We start from the raw sequence: 15645 nt of genomic DNA, 5'->3' as shown, positions 1-15645 counted from the left end.
TCCGAACGTGAAGACTTGTTCGGTCCGTGGAACCACTTATCCGAACGTGAGTTACTTATCGCAGAAGGTGATGAGTGAGGTATCCGTATCCCGGAGGCGTAGGAGTCCCTCGGCTCGGTCAGCCTTGGCTGCTTACGTGTACTCCGTCGTTTTCAGGATCCACTTTTCGAAGTAGTCAAAAAGCACGAAAGATATTCTGGCAGAAGAGATCTTTTTTCGAGGAAAATTTCAACGCAGAGGGGGTTGCCCCCCTTTTAGCCCCCGAGGGAGGGTCGGGCTTTGCCGAGGCGAGGCCGACCCTTCCTTGATGACTAAACTTTGCGTGGGTGCGAGGTATATGAACGACTTGAAAATATCTTAAGGGTAGAAGCGACGTAGCTGTTGGATGTTCCAAGCGTTGCCGTAGACCTCGCCTTGGCTGTTGGCCAGCTTGTACGTTCCGGGCTTCAGAACCTTGGTGATGACGAACGGTCCCTCCCAGGGGGGCGTGAGCTTGTGCCTCCCTTGGGGGTCTTGTCGCAGCCGAAGCACCAGGTCGCCCACCTGGAGGTCTCGGGACCGGACCCCTCGGGCGTGGTAGCGTCGCAGGGACTGCTGGTACCGCGCCGAGTGTAGTAAGGCCTTGTCCCGAGCCTCTTCCAGCTGGTCCAGCGAGTCTTGTCGGCTAGCTTGGTTGCTTTGATCGCTGTAGGCCCTCGTCCTCGGGGAGCCGTATTCCAGGTCTGTGGGCAAGACAGCCTCGGCCCCGTAGACTAGGAAGAACGGCGTGAAACCCGTGGCTCGGCTCGGCGTTGTCCTCAGACTCCAGTCCACCGAGGGGAGTTCCTTCATCCATCGCTTGCCGAACTTGTTGAGGTCGCTATAGATCCGAGGCTTGAGCCCTTGTAGAATCATGCCGTTGGCACGCTCTACTTGCCGATTTGACATGGGATGAGCCACGGCGGCCCAGTCCACCCGGATGTGGTGATCCTCGCAGAAGTCCAAGAATTTTCTGCTGGTGAACTGAGTGCCGTTGTCGGTGATGATGGAGTTCCGGACCCCGAAGCGATGGATGATGTTGGTGAAGAACGCCACCGCCTGCTCGGACCTGATGCTGTTCAGAGGTCGGACCTCGATCCACTTGGAGAATTTGTCGATGGCGACCAGCAGGTGCGTGTAGCCCCCGAGCGCCTTCTGCAAGGGGCCGACGAGGTCCAGACCCCACACAGCAAAGGGCCAGGTGATGGGTATCGTCTGCAGAGCCTGAGCGGGCAGGTGGGTCTGCTTCGCATAGAATTGACACCCTTTGCAGGTGCGGACAATTCTAGTGGCGTCGGCCACCGCCGTCGGCCAGTAGAAGCCTTGTCGGAAAGCATTCCCGACAAGGGCTCGAGGTGCTGCGTGATGGCCGCAAGCCCCCGAGTGTATCTCCCGCAGGAGTTCCTAACCTTCAGCGACGGAGATGCATCGCTGGAGGATGCCTGAGGGGCTGCGGTGGTAGAGCTCCTTCTCATCGCCCAGCAAGACGAACGACTTGGCGCGCCGTGCCACCCGCCGAGCCTCGGCTCGGTCAAGGGGTAGCTCTCCTTGTTGGAGATATTGCATGTACGGGGTCTGCCAGTTTCGCTCAGGCGTGGCCCCGCTTCGCTCCTCCTCGATGCGCAGTGCCTCACCCTCGGAGGCCGAGGGTACCTCGGGCTGAACTGAAGGCGCCTCGGGCCGAGCTGAGGGTGCCTCGGGCTGTGCCGAGGGTACCTCGGGCTAGACCGAGGGTACCTCGGACTGGGCCGAGGGCGCCTCAGGCTCGGGCGTGTCGTCGATCTTGACGGAGGGTTGATGCAGGTCCCGGGAGAAGACGTCCGGGGGAACCGTTGTTCGCCCCGAGGCTATTTTAGCCAGCTCGTCCGCAGTCTCATTGTAGCGCCGAGCGACGTGGTTGAGCTCGAGCCCGTAGAACTTGTCTTCCAGGCGCCGAACCTCATCGCAGTAGGCCTCCATCTTTGGGTCGCGGCAGTGGGAGTTCTTCATGACTTGGTCGATGACGAGCTGCGAGTCACCGCGGGCGTCGAGGCGCCGGACCCCTAGCTCGATGGCGATCCGCAACCCGTTGACCAGAGCCTCATACTCAGCCACATTGTTGGACGCCGGGAAATGGAGGCGTAGCACATAGCGTAGGTGTTTCCCGAGGGGCGAGATGAAGAGTAGGCCTGCGCCGGCTCCCGTCTTCATCAGCGATCCATCGAAAAACATGGTCCAGAGCTCCGGTTGGATCGGAGCCGTCGGTAGCTGGGTGTCGACCCATTCGGCTACGAAGTCCGCCAAGACCTGGGACTTGATGGCCTTCCGAGGGGCGAACGAGATTGTCTCGCCCATGATTTCCACCACCCACTTTGCAATCCTGCCCGAGGCCTCTCGGCACTGGATGATCTCCCCCAGGGGGAAGGATGACACCACAGTTACCGGATGAGACTCGAAGTAGTGTCGCAACTTCCGCCGCGTCAGGATCACTCCATACAGCAGCTTCTGAACTTGTGGGTAGCGGATCTTGGTTTCGAACAGTACCTCGCTGACGAAGTAAACTGGCCTCTGAACGGGCAATGCATGCCCCTCTTCTTGCCTCTCGACCACAATCGCGGCGCTAACCACCTGAGTGGTCGCGGCGACGTAGACCAAGAGGGCTTCTCCGGCAGCTGGAGGCACCAAGATAGGCGCCTTTGTGAGGAGCGCCTTCAAGTTCCCGAGAGCTTCCTCGGCCTCAGGGGTCCAAGTGAAGCACTCGGCCTTCCTTAAGAGGCGGTACAGAGGCAGACCTCTTTCGCCGAGGCGTGAGATGAAGCGGCTCAGAGCCGCGAGACATCCATGACCCTCTGTACACCTTTCAAGTCCTTGATGGGCCCCATGCTGGTGATGGCTGCGATCTTCTCCGGGTTGGCTTTGATGCCCCGCTCGGAGACGATGAACCCCAAGAGCATGCCTCGGGGCACCCCGAAGACACACTTCTCGGGATTGAGCTTGATGCCTTTCGCCTTGAGACATCGAAATGTCACTTCAAGGTCGGAAAGGAGGTCGGAAGCTTTCCTCGTCTTGACTACGATGTCATCGACGTAGGCCTCGACCGTGCGGCCAATGTGTTCGCCGAACACATGGTTCATGCACCGCTGGTACGTCGCGCCCGCATTCCTCAAGCCGAACGGCATGGTGACATAGCAGTACATGCCGAAGGGCGTGATGAAAGAAGTCGCGAGCTGGTCGGACTCTTTCATCCTGATTTGATGATACCCTGAGTAGGCATCGAGGAAAGACAGGGTTTCGCACCCAGCAGTGGAATCCACGATCTGATCGATGCGAGGCAGAGGGTAGGGAACCTTCGGACATGCTTTGTTGAGACCACTGTAGTCTACACACATCCGCCATTTCCCTCCTTTCTTTCTCACAAGCACGGGGTTGGCAAGCCATTCGGGATGGAATACCTCTTTGATGAACCCTGTTGCCATTAGCTTGTGGATCTCCTCGCCTATCGCTCTGCGCTTCTCCTCGTCGAATCGGCGCAGAGGCTGCTTGACGGGTCGAGCTCCGGCTCGAATGTCCAGCGAGTGCTCGGCGACATCCCTCGGTATGCCGGGCATGTCCGAGGGACTCCACGCGAAGACACTGACGTTCGCGCGGAGAAAGTCGACGAGCACTGCTTCCTATTTGGGGACGAGCCCGGAGCCGATCCGGATCTGCTTGGAGGTGTCGCCGCTGGGGTCGAGGGGGACGGCCTTAACCGTCTCCACTGGCTCGAAGTTGCCGGCGTGACGCTTCACGTCTGGCACCTCCTTAGAGAGGCTTTCCAGGTCGGCGATGAGGGCCTCGGACTCGGCGAGGGCCTCGCCGTACTCCACGCACTCCACGTCGCATTCGAACGCGTGTTTGTACGTGGGGCCGACGGTGATGACCCCGTTGGGGCCCGGCATCTTGAGCTTCAGGTAGGTGTAGTTGGGGACGGCCATGAACTTCGCGTAGCATGGCCTTCCCAGTACCGCGTGGTAGGTTCCTCGGAACCCGACCACCTTGAACGTCAGAGTCTCCCTTCGGAAGTTGGAGGGCGTTCCGAAGCAGACGGGAAGGTCGAGTCGTCCGAGGGGCTGGACGCGCTTCCCGGGAATGATCCCATGGAAGGGCGCAGCGCCTGCTCGGACGGAGGACAGATCAACACGCAGGAGCCTGAGGGTCTCGGCGTAGATGATGTTGAGGCTGCTGCCTCCGTCCATAAGGACCTTGGTGAGCCTGACGTCGCCGATGACGGGGTCGACGACGAGCGGGTATTTCCCCGGGCTCGGCACGTGGTCGGGGTGGTCGGCTTGGTCGAAGGTGATGGGCTTGTCGGACCAGTCTAGGTAGACTAGCGCCGCCACCTTTACCGAGCAGACCTCCCGGCGCTCTTGCTTGCGGTGCCGAGCCGAGGCATTCGCCGCTTGCCCACCGTAGATCATGAAGCAGTCGCGGACCTCGGGGAACTCTCCTGCTTGGTGATCTTCCTTCTTGTCATCGTCGCGGGCCCTGCCACCCTCCGCGGGTGGCCCGGCCCTGTGGAAGTGGCGCCGAAGCATGACGCACTCCTCAAGGGTGTGCTTGACGGGCCCCTGATGATAGGGGCACGGCTCCTTGAGCATCTTGTCGAAGAGGTTGGCACCTCCGGGGGGTTTCCGAGGGTTCTTGTACTCGACGACGGCGACAAGGTCTGCGTCGGCGGTGTCGCGTTTCGCTTGCGACTTCTTCTTGCCTTTCTTCTTGGCGCCGCGCTGAGTAGACGCCTCGGGAGCATCTTCCGATGGGCGGCCCTGGGGCTGCTTGTCCTTTCGGAAGATAGCCTCGACCACCTCCTGGCCAGAGGCGAACTTGGTGGCGATGTCCATCAGCTCGCTCGCCCTGGTGGGGGTCTTGCGACCCAACTTGCTCACCAGGTCGCGGCAGGTGGTGCCGGCGAGGAACGCGCCGATGACATCCGAGTCGGTGATGTTGGGCAGCTCGGTGCGCTGCTTCGAGAATCGCCGGATGTAGTCCCGGAGGGACTCTCCCGGCTGCTGCCGGCAGCTTCGGAGGTCCCAGGAATTCCCAGGGTGCACGTACGTGCCCTGGAAATTGCCGGCGAAGGCTTGGACTAGGTCGTCCGAGTTGGAGATCCGCCCCGGAGGCAGGTGCTCCAACCAGGCGCGAGCAGTGTCGAAGAGAAACAAGGGGAGGTTGCGGATGATGAGGTTGTCATCGTCCGTTCCACCCAGTTGGCAGGCCAGGCGGTAGCCCGCGAGCCACAGTTCCGGTCTCGTCTCCCCCGAGTACTTTGTGATAGTAGTCGGGGGTCGGAACCGGGTCGGGAACGGTGCCCGTCGGATGGCCCGGCTGAAGGCTTGCGGACCGGGTGGTTCGGGCGAGGGACTCCGATCCTCCCCGTTGTCGTAGCGTCCCCCACGCCTGGGGTGATAGCCTCGGCGCAACCTCTCGTCGAGGTGGGCCCGACGGTCGCGATGATGGTGCTCGTTGCCGAGGCGGCCTGGGGCCGCAGGCGCGGTGTTGTGCGTGCGCCCGGTGTAGACCGAGGCTTCCCGCATGAATCGGGAAGTCGCGGCATGAGGTTCCGAGGGGTATCCCTACCTTCGGGAGGCAAAGCTCTCGGCCCGTCGGACCGCGGCGCCTTTCAGGAGATTCTTGAGCTCCCCCTGTATTCGCCGGCCCTCGGTGGTTGATGGCTCCGGCATCGCGCGGAGAAGCATCGCTGCTGCAGCCAGGTTCTGGCCGACCCCACTAGATGCGGGTGGTGGCCTGACCCTGACGTCGTCGGCGACGCGGTGCTGGAAACCCTGGGGCAGATGACGTATTTCTCCGGCCAGGGGTTGGCTCGCCCATGCCTGCCCGACGTCCCGACGGATCGGCTCAAGCGCTCCTGCTCCCTCATCGAGCCTGGCCTGCACCCCGCGGATTTGCTCGAGCTGTGGGTCATGGCCCCCCCGCCTGAACGGGGACCACAGCTAGCTCCCGTGGGATGTCAACGCGGGGCACCAGCCTAGGGAGATCACCGTCCTTCGGCATGCCGAGAGGATTGCCTTCGGAGGGACCCCCTAGATCGACGTGGAAACATTCGCGGCTTGGGCCGCAGTCCTCATCGTCGAGGCTGCGGCTACCGTCGGAACAGTCAGAGAGGCAGTAGTCACATGCGGTCATGAAGTCCCGCAAGGCACTGGGGTTGCTAAGTCCAGAGAAATCCCAACAGATGCTGGGGTCGTCGTCTTCCTCGGACCCAGAGGGCCCGTAGGTCGAGACGTCCGTCAACCGGTCCCAAGGTGACCGCATGCGAAACCCCAGAGGGTTTGGACTCGCCTCTACGAGAGCGCCCGCCAAAGCGAGGTCGCTAGGCGGGTTGAGGCTGAATCCAAATGATGTGGGATGGGAATCGGTCGGTACCTCTTGGTCGACGAGCGGTGATAAAGTCACGTCGGGGACTGACTGCATCGTCGTCTCAGGTACGAGGGCGACGTCCAGCAAGCCTTTCGCAAGTGCGCTGGCGTCGTCCGCTTGCTCGGGATTGGCGTGTCGCGGGGAGACGGCGCTCGTCTTCGTCTCAAACGCGAAGTCGATACCCGGTGCGCCCCCCGTTGGGGTGCCGGCACCGTCGACTTGCTCGACAGCCAACGAGGCGCTACCTCCTGCTTGGCCTCGGTTGCCCTGCCTTCCCCTCCGTCAGCGGGGAAGAAGGCGGGACGAGGTCGAAGGTTGTTCTTCCACCACGCGGGGAAGACGTCGTCGATTCCGCCGTCGGTGGGCGGGCTGTCGGCTGCCATTATCGTCGTCGCGTGGCGGGGGAAGGAGTATCATGTCGTAGCTGCCGTCGAAGGACATGAACTCAAGGCTCCTGAAACGGAGCACCGTCCCGAGTCGGACAGGTTGCTGGAGACTGCCCATCTGGAGCTTGACGGGAAGCTGTTCGTCAACACGCAGCAGGCCCCTACCTGGCGCGCCAACTGTCGGCGTTCCGAGATCGGGGGGTCCCTTGGGCCGACGAGTGAGTGTCGCCGCGTGCCCCAGCCCAGATGAGTCGAGCGCGAGGGCGAGCGCGAAGGGGGGAGAGCGAGGCGGCCGGTGACCGGCGTGAGAGAGGTGGGAATCCCGCGGCCTTCGTGTTCGTCCCGCGCCCAGGTCGGGTGCGCTTGCAGTAGGGGGTTACAAGCGTCCACGCGGGTGAGGGAAGCGAGCGGCTCCAAGCGAGCGCCTGTCTCGTCCTCGTCCCCGCGCGGCCAACCTTCTCTAAGAGGGCCCTGGTCCTTCCTTTTATAAGCGTAAGGAGAGGATCCAGGTGTACAATGGGGGGTGTAGCTGAGTGCTACGTGTCTAGCGGGGGAGAGCTAGCGCCCTAAGTACATGCCGATGTGGCAGCCGGAGAGATTTTGGCACCCAGTTGGTGTGATGTCGTGGCCGTCGGAGGAGCGATGGAGCCTGGCGGAGGGACAGCTGTCGGAGTGGTTGGGCCCTTGCTGACGTCCTCTTGCTTCCGTAAGGGGGCTGAGAGCCACCGTCGTCACAGGGTATGCGGGGCGCCATCATTGCCTATCTGGCGGAGCGAGCCAGACGGGACACCGGTCTTATTTCCTGCGGCCCAAGTCAGCTCGGGGTAGGGCGATGATGGCGCCTCCTGTTGACGTGGCTGGTCTGCGCCCTAGGTTGGGCGATGTGGAAGCTCCTCCGAAGCCGAGGTCGAGTCTGTCTTCCGTGGCCGAGGCCGAGTCCGAGCCCCTGGGTCGGGCGAGGCGGAGGTCGTCGACTAAGGCCAGGGCGGAGTCCGAGCCCTGGGGTCGGGCGAAGCGGAGTTCGTCGTCTTCTGGGGCTGAGCCCGAGTCCGAGCCCTGGGTCGGGCGGAGTGGAGTTCGCCGTCTTCCGGGACTTAGCCCGAGTCCGAGCCCTGGGTCGGGCGGAGCGGAGTTCGCCGTCTTCCGGGGCTGAGCCTGAGTCCGAGCCCTGGGTCGGGCGGAGCGGAGTTCGCCGTCTTCCGGGACTTAGCCCGAGTCCGAGCCCTGGGTCGGGCGGAGCGGAGTTCGCCGTCTTCTGGGGCTGAGCCCGAGTCCGAGCCCTGGGTCGGGCGGAGCGGAGTTCGCCGTCTTCCGGGGCTGAGCCCGAGTCCGAGCCCTGGGTCGGGTGGAGCGGAGTTCGCCGTCTTCCGAGACTTAGCCCGAGTCCGAGCCCTGGGTCGGGCGGAGCGGAGTTCGCCGTCTTCCGGGGCTGAGCCCGAGTCCGAGCCCTGGGTCGGGCGGAGCGGAGTTTCCTGTGGTGCCTTCTGCAGGACCTGACTGCCTGTCAGTCTCACTCTATCAAGTGGCACTGCAGTCGGTGTTGCGCAGGCGGCGCTGTCCTTCTGTCAGGCCGGTCAGTGGAGCGGCGAAGTGACGGCGGTCACTTCGGCTCTGCCGGGGGGCGCACGTCAGGATAAAGGTGTCAGGCCACCTTTGCATTAAATGCTCCTGCGATTTGGTCGGTCGGTGCGGTGATTTGGTCAGGGTTGCTTCTTAGCGAACGCAGGGCCTCGGGCGAGCCGGAAATATGTTCGCCGTCGGAGGGGGGCCTCGGGCGAGACGGAAATCCTCCGGGGTCGGCTGCCCTTGTCCGAGGCTAGGCTCGGGCTAGGCGTGATCGAGTCGCTCGAACGGACTGATCCCTGACTTAATCGCACCCATCAGGCCTTAGCAGCTTTATGCTGATGGGGGTTACCAACTGAGAATTAGGAGTCTTGAGGGTACCCCTAATTATGGTCCCCGACAGTAGCCCCCGAGCCTCGAAGGGAGTGTTAGCACTCACTTGGAGGCTTTCGTCGCACTTTTTTGCAAGGGGACCAGTCTTTCTCGGTTGCATTTTGTTCCGGTGGGTGCGCGCGAAGCATTACGTGAGGCATTTACCGGGTAGTCCTCGCTCCGTATCCGACCCGAATCTGAAGCTGCAGTATCCGGGTATTGCCCGTATCTGCCCCAAATATAAAAATACCTGAATCTGTATCCGAAAAACGGGTATTTGCACTATCCGTATCCGGTACCCGACGGGTATATCCGACCCATTTTCACCTCTAGCCAAGTTGATGAGGTAGGTGGGGACTGGGGAGGAAAGGGCCCCTGAAGTGCATACAGAAAGCGCCCGCCCCTGCAGTGCATACAGAAAGCGCCGAGCGAGCGGGAAAAAAATTCTTTGCACACCCGATACAAACGCACACCTTTATAGTGCCTTACGTCCATCACCTGGAGACCTACATGAATAGAAGAAAAACTAATTACTAAAAGTTAAGTTACAAATTTTAATCTATTTTTTGGTCCTCTAGGTGGTGGATGTGAGGAGCTGCAAAGGAGTGTGTTTGCATCTGGGATGTAGAGAATTTTTTCCGAGCGGGCACACAAGCTGTTGATTGTGTTTGGGGATGATGAAAAGGAATAACTGTGTGTTCCATTAATCATAGTGTATATATATATACATCTTGAATGGACGTAAAATTATATGTTCAGGAAAATACACCCCTTCACTTGTTAATTGCTTAATCTAGATTAATGGACAAGATTAATCCATGTCACTGATCCTCAACAATCCCCCTTAATTTACTTCATGTCTTGACGTGATCATCGTTGTAGTATTAGAACCATAGCCAGTGAATCCATCATGTGAACATCTTCCTCTAAAAACCCAGTGGGAAAAAATAGAAAGATGATATAGCATGTGCATACGTTGATGTTACCTCATTAAAAACTTTACATGAGAAAACCTTATAAGAAGAAGCTCATATAAAGAAAAGAATGCAATATGATGTTGAACAGGTCATGTATCAGAAAGGCATACTCTCCCTGATTCCTGCAAATCTCTAAGTCGTCTCATTCCAATTCACTCAACGCATTTTGAGAATGTTGGGTATGGTATAGATTTGGTGAATAAATCAACAAGATTATCACAAGACTTAGTTTGTATATTATCTATCTCCCTATTATTTTGCAACTCATGGGGATAAAAAAAACATTGGGGCAATATGCTTTGTAATGTTCTTCTAAATATAACATGTCTCCATCTAAACAACACATGCAATATTATCTGCATAGATAATGGTTGGAGATTCAATGGAGTATATGGTTTACCAAACACATTCACGTGAAGCTTCACATAATACAATTATTTTAGAATGATTTGTGGACGTAGCTACCAAAAGTTTGTTTGGAAGATTTTGTAGGAAATGGTGACACCTAAGAGGGGTAAATTAGGGTTTCTAAAACCTCTTTCTAAACTAGGCCACAATTAAATTCCTAGAACAAAAACCTATGCAAATAATTAATCTAGAATGTGCAAACTAGGTTTAGTCTATGTGTTGCTATCTCTACCGTATAGCCTAAGTTTCAATCATAAATAATATAACTAGAAACGAGAAATTGAAACTTAAATACTCAATGTAAATGCGGAAGGTAAAGAGCAAGGGTAGAGATCCAAACTCTCGTGGATGACGCTGGTATTTTTACCGAGGTATTCAGAACCACGCAAGGTTCCGACTAATCCTCGTTGGCACCCCTACGCAAAGGGTAGCCCACACGAGGGCTAAGTACCTCGGTCGAGTAACTCCGTAGAGAGCCACAAGCCTTCTTCACGCGCAAGTGGTGCTCCGCTTTCGGCTCCTCTCGGACGCTCCCCGCCATCTCCACTATCGAGCTTCTGGCCAAAACGACGCGGGCCTTGTTCCCTCTGGTACATTGTGACGGTCGTGACACAAACTCTGTTGTCATGGTCTTGCAAGACTCTCTCCCCACTCGATACAATTACAATGACTCACACAAGAGCCGACGGTTTTTGTGGGTTATTCTAAACTCACTCAACTAACTAGAAATCACCTAGAGCAACCGGATAAGCAGTCTAACTAACCTAAGCACTTCGCAAAGCACCTACGCTAATCACCAAGTGATTCTAATAAGCACTTGGGTGTTTGAGCACTTGGAAATGTCTATAACATGTATTGGTATGTTGCTTGGTCTCCCACACCTTCAAATGCCCGGTTGGGTGGAGTATATATAGGCCCCAACTCAAAACTAGCCGTTGAAGAAAAGTTGTTGCTCTCTGCGGCACATCGTACAGTTAGGTAGTAGGCACCGGACAGTCCGGTGCCCTGTCCGATGCGCCACTAGCCGTTGGATCTGGCAGGTGGTCGTTGGCGTTGTCAGCCTTGCACCGGACAGTCCGGTGTCACATCGAACAATCCGGTGGCTCTCCTCCATAGTGCCACCAGGAACTTGTCGTTGGGCTACTGTTCTCTGGTACACCGGACAGTCTGGTGCACTTGGTCGGACAGTCCACTAGTGGCAACACTTTCTTCATGTCTTGGACTTTGCTTGATACTTGTTAATCTTGACTTAAGGTCTTCTTTTAAGGTGTTGCTTCCTCAATGCCTTAGTCCAAGTCACTTTAGCATCCTTTGAACTACAAACACAAACACTAGCAAACACATTAGTCCACAGGTTATGTTGACCATCAAACACCAAAATCATTTAGACAAATGGGTCGGGGTCCATTTTCCTTATAGATTTCCAAGAGAGTTGTTTCACCTTATAAAAACACAAAGCCTATCTGAGATCTGGCATTATGGGGATCGGATAAATAACCAACATATGTATATCCTATTAGAGTGGGATCTTGGTTTGTTCCGTAGAAAAGACCAAGATCTCTAGTGTCATTGAGATATCTAAAGATATTTTTTATTCCCGTCCAGTGACGTTTGGTAGGGGCTGCACTGTATCTTGCAAGTAGATTCACTGCAAAAGCAATGTCTAGATGTGTACTATTTGCAAGATACATGAGAGCACTTATGGCATAGAGATATGGGTAATTTTGTCCCAAGATCTCCTCATTGTCATCCCTAGGTACAAAAACATCCTTCTCCATATATAGAGATTGGATGATCATAGGGTTTCTAGTTGGATATGACATGTTCATATTGAACTTTTCCAATATTTTCTGGACATATGCTCCCTGGTATATAAAATTTCCTGAAGATAAATGCTCAAGTTGTAAACCTAAGCAAATTTTGGTTTTGCTCAAATCCTTCATTTCAAATTTTGTCTTTAAATGATGACGTGCTTCATTAATATCATTCTCATTTCCAATAATGTTGAGATCAGAGAAATGTGCTAATAGTTATTCCTACCTATTTTGGAAATTAAGTGTCCAACACACCAACATGGACTAGCTTGTTTGATATGATTATGAGCACAGATTCAATTGAAGGCAATTTGAAGACACTAAGTCCTAAAGAGCTGAATTGGAGGTTGGAAAGTGAACTTTGGGTAAAATGGTAAAATCATGAGGTTTGAGTGTTTTATCCAGTTGCATATGCCTGATACTATGTGTTTAGCACTTTTGTTTGATCTCTAACTCTATTATGTGAGAAAAGTGCTTTCAGGACTAAGTTTGAGCCTAAATGCAAATCTTGGTGAAATACCAAGTAAAAGGTGAGTTCTCTACACTTAGTCAACTGGATTATATGCTAATTATGTTTGTCTAAGTTGTAGGGAAACTCCCAATAACAACCAAAAAGAATTGAAGAAGATAGGCTCAAAAGAGCATAAGTTGGGTTGTTCTAGGCCTCACTGGACTGAGTCCACAGAGGCCTTGGACTTAGGGGCTGGATGGCCTGGCGCACCGGACTGCCTATACGACCAAACTTTGCAGTCTCAAGCATTTAATTATAAAATTCACTAGACCGTCTATAGTAATCGGTCCGGTGGTGCACTGGACCATCTTCAACGGCTCTCTCCCACGGGCGCGCGCTGACCAATGGCTAGCTGACGTGGCACCCAGTCCGAAGGTGCACCGGATCATCCCGGTGCCCGTCAGAAGAGGAAGGGAACCAGTCAGATCCCGGGGATGGGGCTACAGGACCTAATCCAAAGCCCCCGGGCAGAGCTGATTTTCAACATCCTTTTAAAAGGAAGGGGCAATGGCTATGGGGCCTTTTGGGGCTATAAAAGGACCACCCATGGTGCACTCCTTTAGCATCCAAGCAATCCAAGAGCTATATTTCATTCCAACATTCTGCCACAACACATTCCAGTTGTTTTAGTGAGATTCGAGCATAGTTTTTGAGCTATTTCTTGTAAGTCTTTTGTTTGCACTATTGTGATCGTGTTCTTGTGTTGTGTGGCTAGTTTTGGCTCTTGTTTGTGTACTGAAAGGGAAATGTGCCCTTGGGACATTTCTATAATTGTTTTGGTGATTAGAAGCCCAACACATTGTTTTGAGTTCAAATGTGCCAACCAAGAGAGAAGTGCAAATCAAAGAGAAAGGTACGTCTTTGGACTTAGTTAATTGTTTTTGGTTACTAACATGTTTATCTAAGTGCTTGAGACATGACCAAGAAAAGAGAAAAAGGATTAGAGAAGAATTGGCTAAGTCAGCCAAACCAGCGCAGCCTATGGCGCACCGGACTGTCCGGTGCCCCAGGCTGGCCCAGCGGTGAACGTGCTCTCGGGAATTGGTGGGGCGACGTGGCTAAAATTCACCGGACTGTCCGGTGGTGCACCAGACTATCCGGTGAGTCTTCAGCGCCCGCGCCCAAGTACATCGACGACGAACTCATCGCTCTCGGTAAAGGAGGAAGTGTCGCGTTAATAAATCACCGGACTGTCTGGTCGTGCACCAGACTGTTCGGTGAGTCAACGGCGCCAGCGGCCAACGGTCGTCCGCGCAATCAACGCGTGACACGTGGTCCGCGCCAACGGTCGGTTGGGCACACCGGACTGTCCGGTGTGCACCGGACAGTTTTCGATGCGCCAACGGCACCGGAGAACCAACGGTCGGCTGTGCCCGATATGGAAGGAGATCACGCACCGGACTGCTACAGGAGCTGTCCGGTGGTGCACCGGACTGTCCCGTGCACCACTCGACAGAAGGCAAGAATTGCCTACCAAATTGATCTCCAACGGCTCCTAGCTGCCTTGGGGCTATAAAAGGGACCCCTTAGCGCATGGAGCAGGACACCAAGTATTCTCTAAGTATACTAAAACATCCAGACTCCGCCTCCACGCATTTTATTCGTTGTGTTAGTGATTTGAGCTCCGTTCGAGTTGTGAACTCCCTGTGCTGTGCTTTGAGCTCAAGTCTTGACTTGTGTGCGTGTGTGTGCTGAGGATTGAATCTTGGGTGCGTTGCTTTCCCTCCCTTACTCTTGTGTTCCTTGTGATCCAAACTTTGTAAGGGCGAGAGGCTCCAACTTGTGAAGATTCCTCGCAAACGGGAAAAGATCTCAAAGTAAAAGACCGTGGTATTCAAGTTGATCATTGGATCACTTGAAAGGGGTTGAGTGCAACCCTCGTCCATTGGGACGCCACAACGTGGAAGTAGGAAAGTGTTACTTGGCCGAACCACGGGATAAAAATCGCGTGTCTCTTGTGTCGCTTTTCACTGTGATTGTTTGTGTTCACAAGAGCTCGCTTCATAAACTTGATTAACTTACACTAACATCTATATAATCAAGTTTGTGGCTATTTAGTGTTTGATTTTACAGGATCACCTATTCACCCCCCCCCCTCTCTAGGTGCTCTCAATTGGTATCAGAGCCATACTCTTCATCTAAGGGACTAACTACCTGAAGAGATGGATCCTAAGGGAAAGGGGATGGTGGTCAACGACAAGGAAAAGGAGTCCATCTTCAACGAGCCAAGAGACGACAAGCCCACTGACTCAAGCTCGAGTCACAAGAAGAGGGACGGGAAGAAGAAGAGGCGCATCAAGAAGATCATCTACTACGACAGCGATGCATCTTCCTCTTCACCAAGGGACGACGACGACTCCTCGTCCAAGAAAAAGACGGTTAATCAAAATTATTCCTTTGATTATTCTCGTATTCCGTATAATTCGAATGCCCATTTACTTTCTATTCCTCTTGGAAAACCCCACACTTTGATGGAGAGGATTACTCATTTTGGAGCCATAAAATGTGTAGTCATCTGTTTTCTCTCCATCCTAGCATTTGGGAAAAATTGTGGAAAATGGAATGCATTTTGATAGTACTGATAACCCTGTGCTTATCAATGAACAAATTCCTAAAAATGTCCTAGCCACTACTGGTTTGCTAGCATCTCTGTGCAGGGATGAATATAACAAGGTTAGCGGCTTGGACAACGCCAAACAAATCTGGGATACCCTCAAGATCTCTCATGAGGGAAATGATGCCACCATGATCACCAAGATGGAACTGGTGGAAGGCGAGCTGGAAGATTCACCATGATCAGGGGAGAGGAGCCAACACAAACCTACAACAGGCTCAAGACCCTGGTCAACAAGATCTGAAGCTATGGAAGCACAAGATGGACGGATCATGATGTCGTCCGACTCATGCTCAGGTCATTTACAGTTATTGACCCCCATCTTGTAAATCTTATTCGTGAGAACCCCAGGTACACCAAGATGACGCCCGAGGAAATCCTTGGAAAATTCGTGAGCGGGCGCATGATGGTAAAGGAGGCACGATATGTGGACGATGCACTAAACAGTCCACTACCCGTCTATGAGCCACAACCCGTTGCTCTCAAAGCAACCAGCAGCAGGGAGGCGCTACCAAGCAAGGTGATACAAGTGGAGGCTGCTGGGCTCAATGAAGATGAGATGGCACTCATCATTAAGCGCTTCAAG

The sequence above is a fragment of the Zea mays genome, chromosome 3 (genome assembly GCF_902167145.1).
Source record: "Zea mays cultivar B73 chromosome 3, Zm-B73-REFERENCE-NAM-5.0, whole genome shotgun sequence".
NCBI lineage: Eukaryota > Viridiplantae > Streptophyta > Magnoliopsida > Poales > Poaceae > Zea > Zea mays.
This window is presented reverse-complemented; position numbering follows the sequence as displayed.